The 11,321-nt window shown below is 36.4% G+C and overlaps 1 protein-coding gene across 2 annotated transcripts in view; it reads right to left on the minus strand.

Moving 5' to 3' along the window:
- LOC757218 overlaps nucleotides 1-11,321 on the minus strand; it is a 29,806-nt gene extending 18,485 nt beyond the window's left edge. For both annotated transcript variants that reach the window (XM_030995309.1, XM_030995310.1), the window contains exon 1: nucleotides 11,108-11,321. The gene's annotated coding sequence lies outside the window, so the exon portion shown is untranslated. The remainder of the gene's footprint in view (nucleotides 1-11,107) is intronic.

Below are 11,321 nucleotides of genomic sequence, written 5' to 3' on the forward strand. Positions count from 1 at the left end.
AACTCACAGAGACAGGGGGTAATTACACTAATTGAGAAAGAAGGCAAAGACCCTTTGTACATGAAAAACTATAGGCCAATTACTCTCTTAAATGTAGATTATAAAATATTGTCGAAAGTATTAGCTACAAGGGTAAAGGAGGTATTGGAGGATATTATTCATTACGATCAGGTGGGCTATGTTAAAGACCGGAATATTGTGAAAGCGGTTCGGTTAATTGATGATACATTCTTTCAGTCCTTGTATCAACCTGTAGGCTTTTTAATTGCCGTAGATTTTGAAAAGGCTTTCGATTGCATTTCCCATAAACTTTTATTTAAAGCTTTGGAACAGTTTGGGTTTGGTAAAGTTTGGTGTTCTTGGGTTAAAACCCTCTACACTAATGTTAGCAGTTGCGTGATGAACGGGGGACACTCAACAGGATATTTTGGAATTAATAGAGGGGTAAGACAAGGCGACCCCCTATCTCCATATTTATTTGTAATAGTTATCGAATTACTAGCTCGTTATATTAGGAAAGATGAGAGCATTAAAGGGGTAGGATTCGGGAATAAAGAAATAAAGCAAGTTTTGTATGCAGATGATATTACATTGTTTTTAAAAGATATGGATTCAATTAATAAAGTGAAGAAAGTTTTCAAAAACTTTGAAAAAATAAGTGGATTGAAGATAAATATGGATAAGACAAATTTTATGTGGTTAGGAGAGGAAAGTGATAGGCCGGGTTTACCCTTTTTTGGACATAGGGTACAACATATAAAGATCCTAGGGGTATATTTCGCACGTCATTCCAAAATAAAAGATGATTTGAACTATAAGGAAATTTTGAGCAAAATCAAAAGACTAATCGGTTGGTGGAAGCAACGAGATTTAACGATGTTTGGCAAAATTAAATTGTTGAAGATATATGTATTTTCAAAACTAAATTATGTTTCGTCTCTTATGACAGTCCCACAAAACATTTTTGAAGAAATCGAAAAGATTTCTTTTAATTTTATTTGGGGAGGGAGAGACAGAATAAAACGGAAAATATTATATCAAGATTACTGCGCTGGGGGACTCAGAGTAACGAAGTTTAAGATATTTATCAAGACTCAGAGAATAATGTGGATCAAACGGTTGCTCTATGGAGAAAAGTATTCAGGTTGGAAAGTAACCTTTGACCACTTTTTCAGATCACTGGGGGGTCGAATTATATTTCTTTGTAATTATGATATAAATAAAATGGACTTGAAGGGTATACCATCTTTTTATAAAGACATGTTGAAGGCATGGCAAGAATTAGATAAATGCAGACACTTTGGAGAAAATAAGAATAATCCGATTATATTTAGCAATAAGTGTATAATGTCTCAGCAATAAAACATTTTTTGATGTCGAACTATTTCAGAAAGGTATACTTCAAGCATCAGATATAATTGTCAGAGGTCATTTAAAACCGATCTTACATTTTTTAAATTTGGGTTTTGCAACTAAAAGCTTGCTTAGAATTCAAAAGATCTTTTCAGCAATCAGAAACGAATGGATACAAAGTGATTTTATGGAAGTGGACATTGAAAATTTTGAAATAGAATTGATGATATATGGACGTTTACAGAAACTATGTGATATAAAATCTAGGCGGTTATATGATTACTTCATTGAAGACCTTCAAAAAGAGTATACATTACATGTTACAGATGGCAACTGTCAATTTGATCTTGGAATGACGGAGTTGAAAGAAACATTCACAAGGATGAAAGGTGCAATGCTTTGTAATATACATAGAGAGTTTCAATACAAACAATTACAAGGGGCTGTATATACGAAAAGAGAGCTCTTTAAATTTGGTTTTGAGTCAGACCATTTTTGTTCCTTTTGTGGACTAGAAGTAGAGACATACCAACATTTATGTTTAGATTGTCTTAAAGTTAAAAGATTATGGCAGGAGGTAATTCAAAAGTTACATTTAATCGAAATTGACATTGATGATTGGAAACCCATATTTATGGGAATATCCGGAAATACTACTAGAATATTTGTAATAAATTGTATCATATTTTTAGTAAAGTATATCATTTTTATTTCTAGAAAAGAAGGAACTTTGCCATCTGTACAGAAAACAGTACATATGCTTAAAAATTACAGAGACGAGGAATACAAGATAGCCTTCAAAAAGGGGAAACTGGGGATGCACTTACAGAAATGGGAACAAATCGATGCATTTTTACCTTAATGGACGTGGGTATTATGTGGGTATTATTATTATTAGTAGTATTATTAATTCTCTCTCGTGTACAGGTGGACAAACCGGAACAGGTTGCATGCAGCGTGTGTGTCGGCGTGAAGGGGGTGTGAGATGGGTGGGCTAGGGGGGGGGGGGGGGGGGTGAAGAGTCTGTGTGGTGTGAGTTGAGGGAACAGGTTGCATGCAGTGTGTGTTTGTGTTTGTATGGTTGTTTATGTGTGTGAAAGGGGGTGTGGTGTGGGTGGGCTAGAGGGGGGGGGGGTGTGAGAGTGTTGTGATAGGATGGTAATATGTAACTTAAAAACCTTCCTCTACTGTTATTTTGATTATACACTGATACATGCAAGACTTTTTTTTTCCTTTTTTTTCCCTTTATGTTCATTGATTAATGTAACTTATGATATGTCTTGTATCAAAGAACTTGTTTTATATTGCTTATCTTGATAATTTCTTGTTATGTGAATTTCTTGCTATGTGAAATTATGAGGAAGGAAATAAAATATCATTTAAAACAAAAAAAAATCTACACTTTAAACCTTCCTCTACGGTTATTTTGATTATACACTGTTACATGCAAGAATTTTTTCCCCTTTTTTTTCTATGTTCATTGATTGATGTAACTCATGAAATGTCTTGTATCAAAGATCTTGTTTTATATTGCTTAATTTGATAATTTCTTGTTATGTGAATTTCTTGTTATGTGAAATTATGAGGAAGGAAATAAAATATCATTTAAAACAAAAAAAAATAATGAAAAACTGAGTGTCAAGTTTGAAAGAACATAATAATTTACATTAAATGACAAAATCATCTTTGTTTGATCAAAATCGATTCAGAGACGGCTGAAATATAACGATTTCTAATACTTGTGTAACACCACAAATATTAGATATTTTGAAAAATTTGAAAAAACCGTTGAAAAAACGAAATAACGCCTTTTACATCGTATTCCAGCCAATGCCGATGTTGGTTTTTTTGATTAAATAATTAAATAACGGTCCCCTTGTTTTTTTTTATGGTGGAGCTGAATTGGAATGCTCGTATTGGCTAAATTTCACACATTTTGGGGTCTAAAATTACCTTCATAGCAATTTTAGGTTCTAAAAGGGCACTAGAAATGTCATAGATAAGATAAGATCAATAACCATGCACTTTGAAGGCATTTGCGGTCTGAAAACAGAACTCAACTATCCCTTTAACGTCAAATACAGACTGTATTCATAGCGCGACGTTATATTTTCCAAACATTCTTTATTCTATATTCCCAATGGTTATTCATGGAGATCACACTGCGAGGCAATTTTTATTTTTAATTCCGAAAATCCCAATAACATACCAAAGCTGGGACATGGGCATGTTTTGGTGCATAGTACTTCATACTATAATTTATCATATTGTGTTTGCTGGGGGGGGGGGGGCACGTTTCTTTTAAATGAAGCATGATTTCAATGGAGACAAAAAACAAGTTACTAGAATCCCGACAAATCTACATCTTGACACAACTTTAAAACCACATTCCAGAGAAGCGAAGATGACGCAAACTTCATAGGGGCTGTTTGTCGTACCCTTCTTAGGCGCTATGACGTCAGAGCGTTTATAATTGCTTGAAGTAATGAATGATGGGCTTTGATTAGAACGATCTTTACCTGTTGCCATGGTAATGGGGCGGATGTAAGGAACGAAAACCATGGAATGTACAGTAAGCTGCGTAGTTGATTTAAGTACGTTTGTTTTGTATTCCTGTTCTTGGATATTTTTAGCTTCTATTCACTGTTATCGTTTCTCGGTTTTAATTGTTTTTGGACCCCTTTGGTTACGTTTGAAATGAAAGGAAGGAAGAGCTGAAAAGGGGAAGCATGCATTGCATTTTATTGCTGAAGCATTTTCAAGAAACTGGATAATGCGATGTGCCGTATGGCATATCTTCGTCTCCCCTCCCTCTTTCTCTCTCTCTCTCTCTCTCTCTCTCTCTCTCTCTCTCTCTCTCTCACTCACTGTTTCTCTGTCTCCCTTCTCTCTCCCCTATTTCTCTGTCTTCCCTTATGTATCCCTTATGAGGAACGGTCTTCCCTAAATTTGCGCTCTTGTCACCAGTTATCCACTTTCAGAACTCAACTAAAGACATACCTATTTCAGGTTGCTTACAATTAGTCACTGCCTTTTTTTTTGTCTTTCCCAGTTAGAATCATGAACATACATTTTGGTAGTTTTTCAGTCTCGCCAGAGCCTTTGAGTAGGCAACTAGATATTGGCGCTTTATAAATTCCTAGATTGGATTGGATATCCCTCCCCATCTCTCTCTTTTCCTTGCCCCTCCCTCTCTACCCACTTCCGTCTTTTATGTAAGACCCTTACCACTCACTCTTTTCACCTCTCCCACCCCTCAGCAAACCATCCCCTTCTTCCGATCATAAGTGCTGACAAACCGATGAAGTGCGTCAGGATGATATCATTCTCATTGACCATGGTCACATTCCCTCGTTCTAAAAATGGAGAGGCGTCAGACAGTACCGGTCAATACTGAAGGGTTATACTAGTGAGAAATCCACAAAATATGAACCACCTACCCAAGTCACACCGTGAAACCGAATCCAAACTGACCGATTAATGACAAATCTTGTAATTTTACGTTCTAAAAAAAATGGAGAGGGCCAGAAGAAAAACAAAATGGTTGTTACCAGGGAATAAAGGGATGTAAGTGATCTGTAATGATGAACCTTAGATAAGTCACACCGCTAAACCCACTTGCATACTGACCGACAATCGACAACTTTTACACATTCGTGCTGGTAATGTGACTTTTGTTTTTCAGTTTATTTTTCTGTCTTGTGTCTCGCTGATGTGACTGGGGTATACAAAATGAGGTAGGCCTCCGCGTGAAAGATTCCACCAGAAATGACCCTCCTACCCCAAACACACAGGCAAAGCCGACTCCAAACTGGGACTCCGATTAGCTACATATCATGGCCATTCACGGTTATGTGATTTCTGTTTGGTTTATAATTATCGGTCTGGTGTGCCGTCGTTGTGACTGGGTCCACTGGGGGATATAAAAGGGGTATGAGGAAACTTCGACGATGAGCTTCACACCCCGGTCTCACCGATACATCCGACTCCAAAGCGACCGATTAATGATGTTCGCGGTAAAGTGAATTTCTTGTTCATCCGATGTTGGTCACGTTGATGAGAGTGGGGTACCAGAGTATCAACTCCTCATATTCTAGTCTCTCTTGGTTAATGCCGCAGACCGCCAAAAGCAATGGCACATTTTCTGTTCGCTCTAAACGTGAGAATTTAATCCCCCAGTCCACCAGTGTCATGAATAAAAGAAACGGAACAGGAGTTCTTCATGAGGCTGCCATTACATTCAAGTGACCTTTTGGTGAGCAAAATGAATGCTATAGATATATCGACTTTAAAACACGCAGAAAATGCCTTCATGATTTAGTTATTACCCCCATTACACTGTTTTTTGTGGTACGGCCTATGGCTATAATACATGTTTATCTCAAATCTATAGCTATCTTATGTGATGAAGAAATTTAGCGTTCTGAAATCCTGCAATATGACCATTCTATGCACAGACCTACTTTATTTTATATTAGGATTTTTTTTTTTTTTTTTTTTTTTAAACTGATGTGGATTGTTTGAGTGTATGATAAAACGAAATGAAAAACTTCATCACGAATCATGACGAACCTCTTGAGTGCATTGAAACCATTGAAGGGGCGCTGAAGAAAAGGGGGTCACCCGTAAAATGTGAGATAATAAGGCAATCGAGCGGGTAAAAGGTAGGGAGGGGCGGTATCTTCTTTCTTCACGTTCTCTCTGACCCCTTAGATTTGTGAAAACAAATATCATAAAAAGTTTCAAGCTCCAATCTAAACATTGTTTAACATTTTGTTTTTACCCATAAGACACCGTATACGCTTTCAACCGCCAAATCCTACTATTGCATAAATAAGTGTTTACAGCAAAAAATGCGGGAGAACAGATTTTTTTCCAGGGAGCATATTTGAACACGGATGTTCTTGATTTCTGCAAAACCTTTCTCTCAGAAATCCTATTTCATTCTATTCTTCTGAAGAAAAAAAGAAGACCCAAACGAGCTTGGAAAACATTTTGTGAGCTTTGATGCATTAAACAAAAAAACACTTGATATATATATTTTAAAAAAAATTCTCGGTAACTGAGCTCCCACTCAGAGATTTTTCTTTTTTCTTTTGCGTCTCAAATTCATGTAAAGCATTTCTGATTTACCTGTAAGTTATAGTTTACATCATTATTTTCAGCAAACTTATTTGTGTAAATGTTTGTTCAGTCATCTTAATCCTATGTCGAATAAATTATCCCACAAAATTTACGAAATCATGACAATAGTTGTTAGCAAACAAAATAATGAAAGATATCTGCACCATCAATTCAAACATTCCTGTAACTTTGAACCAATCCCGTTTCGTAGACATTAATAATAAGGCGGCTATGCAGCAAAACAAGAAAACAAATTCTAAGATGACAGGAAATGAGAACAAGTATAACAATCTCATTCATAAGTGGAAAAAAATAGGATTCCTTTGAAATGCAATGCTGGATATAGATTTTCTCTCGAGATTATCCATCTCTTCCCCTTCGCCTATACCTCTTCTCAATCCATTCTCCTACAATCTAACCCCCTTTGGCTTTATTCAATACTTGCAGAGGAAGCCCGGTGTCATATGAAGGAAATGCCACTCAAAGTATGAGGAAAATCCGTTAAGCATGTGAAAGTTATGATATTTTAGAGCTTTAGTTGGTGAAGCGCAAAATGACAACTCGGTGACGTAGCATTCGAGCACCGGACTTTCCCGTTTGCTCTATTACTAAGAATAATACATTTCTATCTTCTGAAGATAAATATTCAATTTAGCACGTTACATAGATATTACCATGGCACCTCTGTTTATGATATCACCCAGTTATGAAATATATCCATTCCTTCATCAACAAAAATACTAATCTATGACATTTTCAGTACAAATCAGTTGGACAGTGGCTCGATAGAAACATTTCAAAATGGTCAATTTGAATAATTTGAAGAAAAAAACAATATAACTTCGTATCCTTTATAAGATTTCTCCAAAGTTTTACTCATTTCTTCCTCCCATTAATCTTTTTTAAATCCAACTTTCCAAGGAACAGAAGGCATTCTAGGGAAAAAGAAAGAGACAATACAAACGTTTGACGCTTCTGGGAAGTTATTCGAACGTCATAGCATCGTTGTGTATTAACTTTAAGTTTACATCAGTGAGGATTTCCCCCTTTAATCTCTCTCATGAAACGGGGATTTCGCACGTTTCTAGTAAATGTGTCTCTCGAGGAAAGCAGGCAATCCATTGCGAGACGGAATCAAAGGCTCTCAGAGTAAGAACAAAAAACCAAGTACGCCATTGCTGGTGTATACACCACGCAGAATTCATGTAATATATTAACTTAACATTTTGGTTCTCGACGGTGAAATTTTAGGAAAGCGTGCAATATTTGTCAATTTTATTACAAGTTTACCCTAACTGATTTTCTTTTCGGTCCTTTTCAGAATAACTTACAATGTTAACATTTTACTTTATGAGGGGAACTATTCTATCTCAAAAGTAATCGGGTAGGAATAAAGGGTCATACATGTCGTGAATATTTATTATTTAAACAAAACAGTGCGAAGAAAGATAAATCGGGAGGCCCAAATGGTTTAGTGTATTAAGAGGGTGATGTATTTACATGTATTTACTGTATATATGTAAACATAAATGTATATGTTATCTAAATCTGTGGATCATCCACAGATTCATCTATTTTGGCATTCTCGCAGGAAAAAACGGCATTCAAGGTTACTTATCTTGAAATAGACAAACTACTATGTGAAACATCTTTGTGCCTGCTGTCACGGGTGTTCGATTAATCGCTATTGAGTCGTAACTAAGTGGTGAGCCCCTGCATAATCGCGATAGTCATGTGTCGTCTGCGCTGCTGGGCGAACGAGGCAACGCCACGGAGTTCGCCGCGAGGTGTGGACCACAAATTATGCGCGGGAAATGGGCTGCAATGGAGTGTGAAAGTAACGTCCACTGGGGCGGGATTTGATTGAGTTTCCTAGATGGGCACTTTGGTGCGAGGTGGATGGACGTAGGGGGAAGAAAGAGACGCAAGCTGAATGAGAGAGAGAGAGAGAGAGAGAGAGAGACAGAGAGAGACAGAGAAAGACATATAGACAGACAGACAGAGAGAGAGAGACAGACAGACAGAGAGACCGAGAGAGAGAGAGAGAGAGAGATAGCGAGAGAGAGAGAGAGAGAGATATATATATATATATATATATATATATAGGATTCGGGTATGAGAGAAGAAAGATAAAATGAAGAGGGAGGAACAGCCACAGAGAGAAAGAGAGACGGAACGAGAGAGATGTAAATAGACCGACAGAGAGATAGATAGAGAGAATCAGTGGAAAACATAAAACGAAATTACCAAGGACAGCGGAGTTACAGAACAAAAAGAAACAGTTTCGGAACTAACAAAAGGTGTGTAAGCCATGAAAATGAAGGACATTCCATAGAATTCAGAAAAGCGTGAGAGAAGCGAGGGAAGTGGAAATCTAATAATGTAAAACTAATAACGCGCTGAAAACTGGCTGTAATAGATCAACCTTAATTCACCCGGTCAGATTTAATTAAGTTTAGTGGAAAACCGTTCAGTACTTGTAAAATGAATACAGTGCTAACTTAAGGGTAGATTAGTGGGTGTTTGATATAGAATTAAAAGACACTTGATGGATAAGGCAGAATTCATTAGATCGTTGCGAGCTCATCCAACAAATAGAAGAAGACAAAGTATCTGGCGTTTGGACATGTCGGGGGATGAGATGAAAGAAGACAACAAATACTAGTAGCTGGTGAAAAGAGGATCCTTTTTTTATGTGATGGAAATAAGTATGTTGGTAAACAATGATTTAGTCCGATTTGAAACCGTCAAATTGAAAAAAGAAGATTTAGTGTAACTGTGATGATCACAAGTCATTTGCACGAACGTAGAGTAAAAGCGAGAGAGAAAAAGAGAGAGAGAGAGTGAGAAAAAGAGAGATTGCGCGTGTGCGTTAAAAAGAGTACGAGAGAGAGAGATAGAGAGAGAGAGAGAGTGTGTGTGTATGTGCGTGTGTGTGTGTGCGTGGTGTGTGGGTGGTGGCGTATGTGAGAGAGCATGTGTTTTTACAAGAAAGAGAGTGATGAGAGAGTGTGTGTGTGTGTACAAGAGAGAGAGAGAGAGAGAGAGAGAGAGAGAAAGAGTGATAAGAGTGCGTGTACAAAAGAGAGAGAAAGAAAGAGAAAAAGTGATTAGAGTGTGTGTATACAAGAGGGAGAGAATGAGAGAGAGAGAGAGAGTGTGTGTGTTATTGTTATTCTTCTTATTATTAGAAAAAATCTAGCGATTTTATTCCTTTATTCTCCTTCTTTGCTCACTGTTTTGTGAATAATTTATTTTATTTGTGTTATGAAAACGTAATTAAGATTTATATTTGTATGGAATTATTTGAAGTGATTTTTATGTTTAATAATTTATTTTGAATGAAATCTCTAATACAAAAATATGAAGAAAAAAGAGAGATAATGTGAGAGAGAGGATTGATAAGAGAAAGAAGATTAGCCTATTCATGTAATTGGACATAAAAACGACAAGCGTGCTGTTATGCAGGTAAAGATATAAAGAAAAACGAGAGAAAATATTGTTCTCGTTAGCATCTGGAAGGATGCTAGAAATGGTATTCTTCAAAAGAAAAAAAGAAAAAAGAAGAAAGATAGAGGAAAAACAAGAGAAGTGGCCAGAAGGCGACATAGTTCGAGAGTAGATGGGGACGGCCATACAATGTAGGAGAAAATATATATATCAGAGAAATAGATCAAGAAACCATTTTTTTTTTCACTCGGTCGATCGCGGAGGACGAGAATCGTCTTTACTGTTCCGGCGATAAGTTGATGTCATTTTTTTGGAAACTGAACACCATTTATAATCCTCAGGTAAATATCGCATGACAACTTATTTATTGACTTAGCCACCATGTTCTCCTCAATAATATGTTTACTTCACAGGGATGGGATCTGATATAGGTTATATCATAGACAATCTATCCGTGGTTGCATAAACCGAGAACATCTTAACGCCGACGTATTGGATGGATAGACATACTCGATCCGAATCTTATCAAAGATTAATGCGGACGAGATGAATCCATTAAATTCTAAAACGTTATAACGTATCCTAACCAAACAACGCAATTAGGGATGCATTATTCAGTTGCGTATTAAATCACCGAGACAGCAAAATCCAGTCGGGCCCGGGAATTTGTAGATCATCTAATTTAGTTTACTAAATGCTTGCGAGAATGAAAATGTCTATACGCCTTTAAAATAACAGAGGAATATATTAAATAAATTGTTAGATAAGCAAAATTCTGCTGTAACGTCTTTCTTTTTCATTTTACGAAATGAAACAGTCCCCTAATAGTGAACAATACAAGCTTGCAATTCGCAAAGCACACCATGACCATCTGTACATGCTTTAATTACATTAGTAAATACAATTTTTCATTCGAAGTATAATAAGACGCCTGGTAGGATAAGGGTATACATGCATCAGCATATCTAAAGAACATTATTTTTTATCTGAATGTATCTCTATTTATTTAGATTGGAACAAAAATACACGAGGACAAAATTATTGAATTCCTTTAATGATTCTAAATAAATGCATGGGAATCAATAACAAAATTGATGAAGTTGATGCTTCCGTATTTATCAATACATTTTATTAATATTAAGTTGAGGTACGAAGAAAATATTTGTATGGGAATACTTACAAATGCTGATTTACCGCTAGCACAACGTCATCTATGTTGATTTTACGTCGGTCTGTTAAAAGGAGAAGAACGGAGAGGAAATTTCACTACATGAACACTCAAATAATATCCAGGTTAACGTATAAAATAGAAACTACTCTTCAACCTTCAGCCGTATGAGAGAATAGTATCGAGGGAAATACTAGTAGCTGAGAGGAACCGCTCGTCAGCTTTC

This window comes from Strongylocentrotus purpuratus, unplaced genomic scaffold, assembly GCF_000002235.5.
Source record: "Strongylocentrotus purpuratus isolate Spur 01 unplaced genomic scaffold, Spur_5.0 spur5_scaffold_21, whole genome shotgun sequence".
In the NCBI taxonomy this organism is placed as follows: domain Eukaryota; kingdom Metazoa; phylum Echinodermata; class Echinoidea; order Camarodonta; family Strongylocentrotidae; genus Strongylocentrotus; species Strongylocentrotus purpuratus.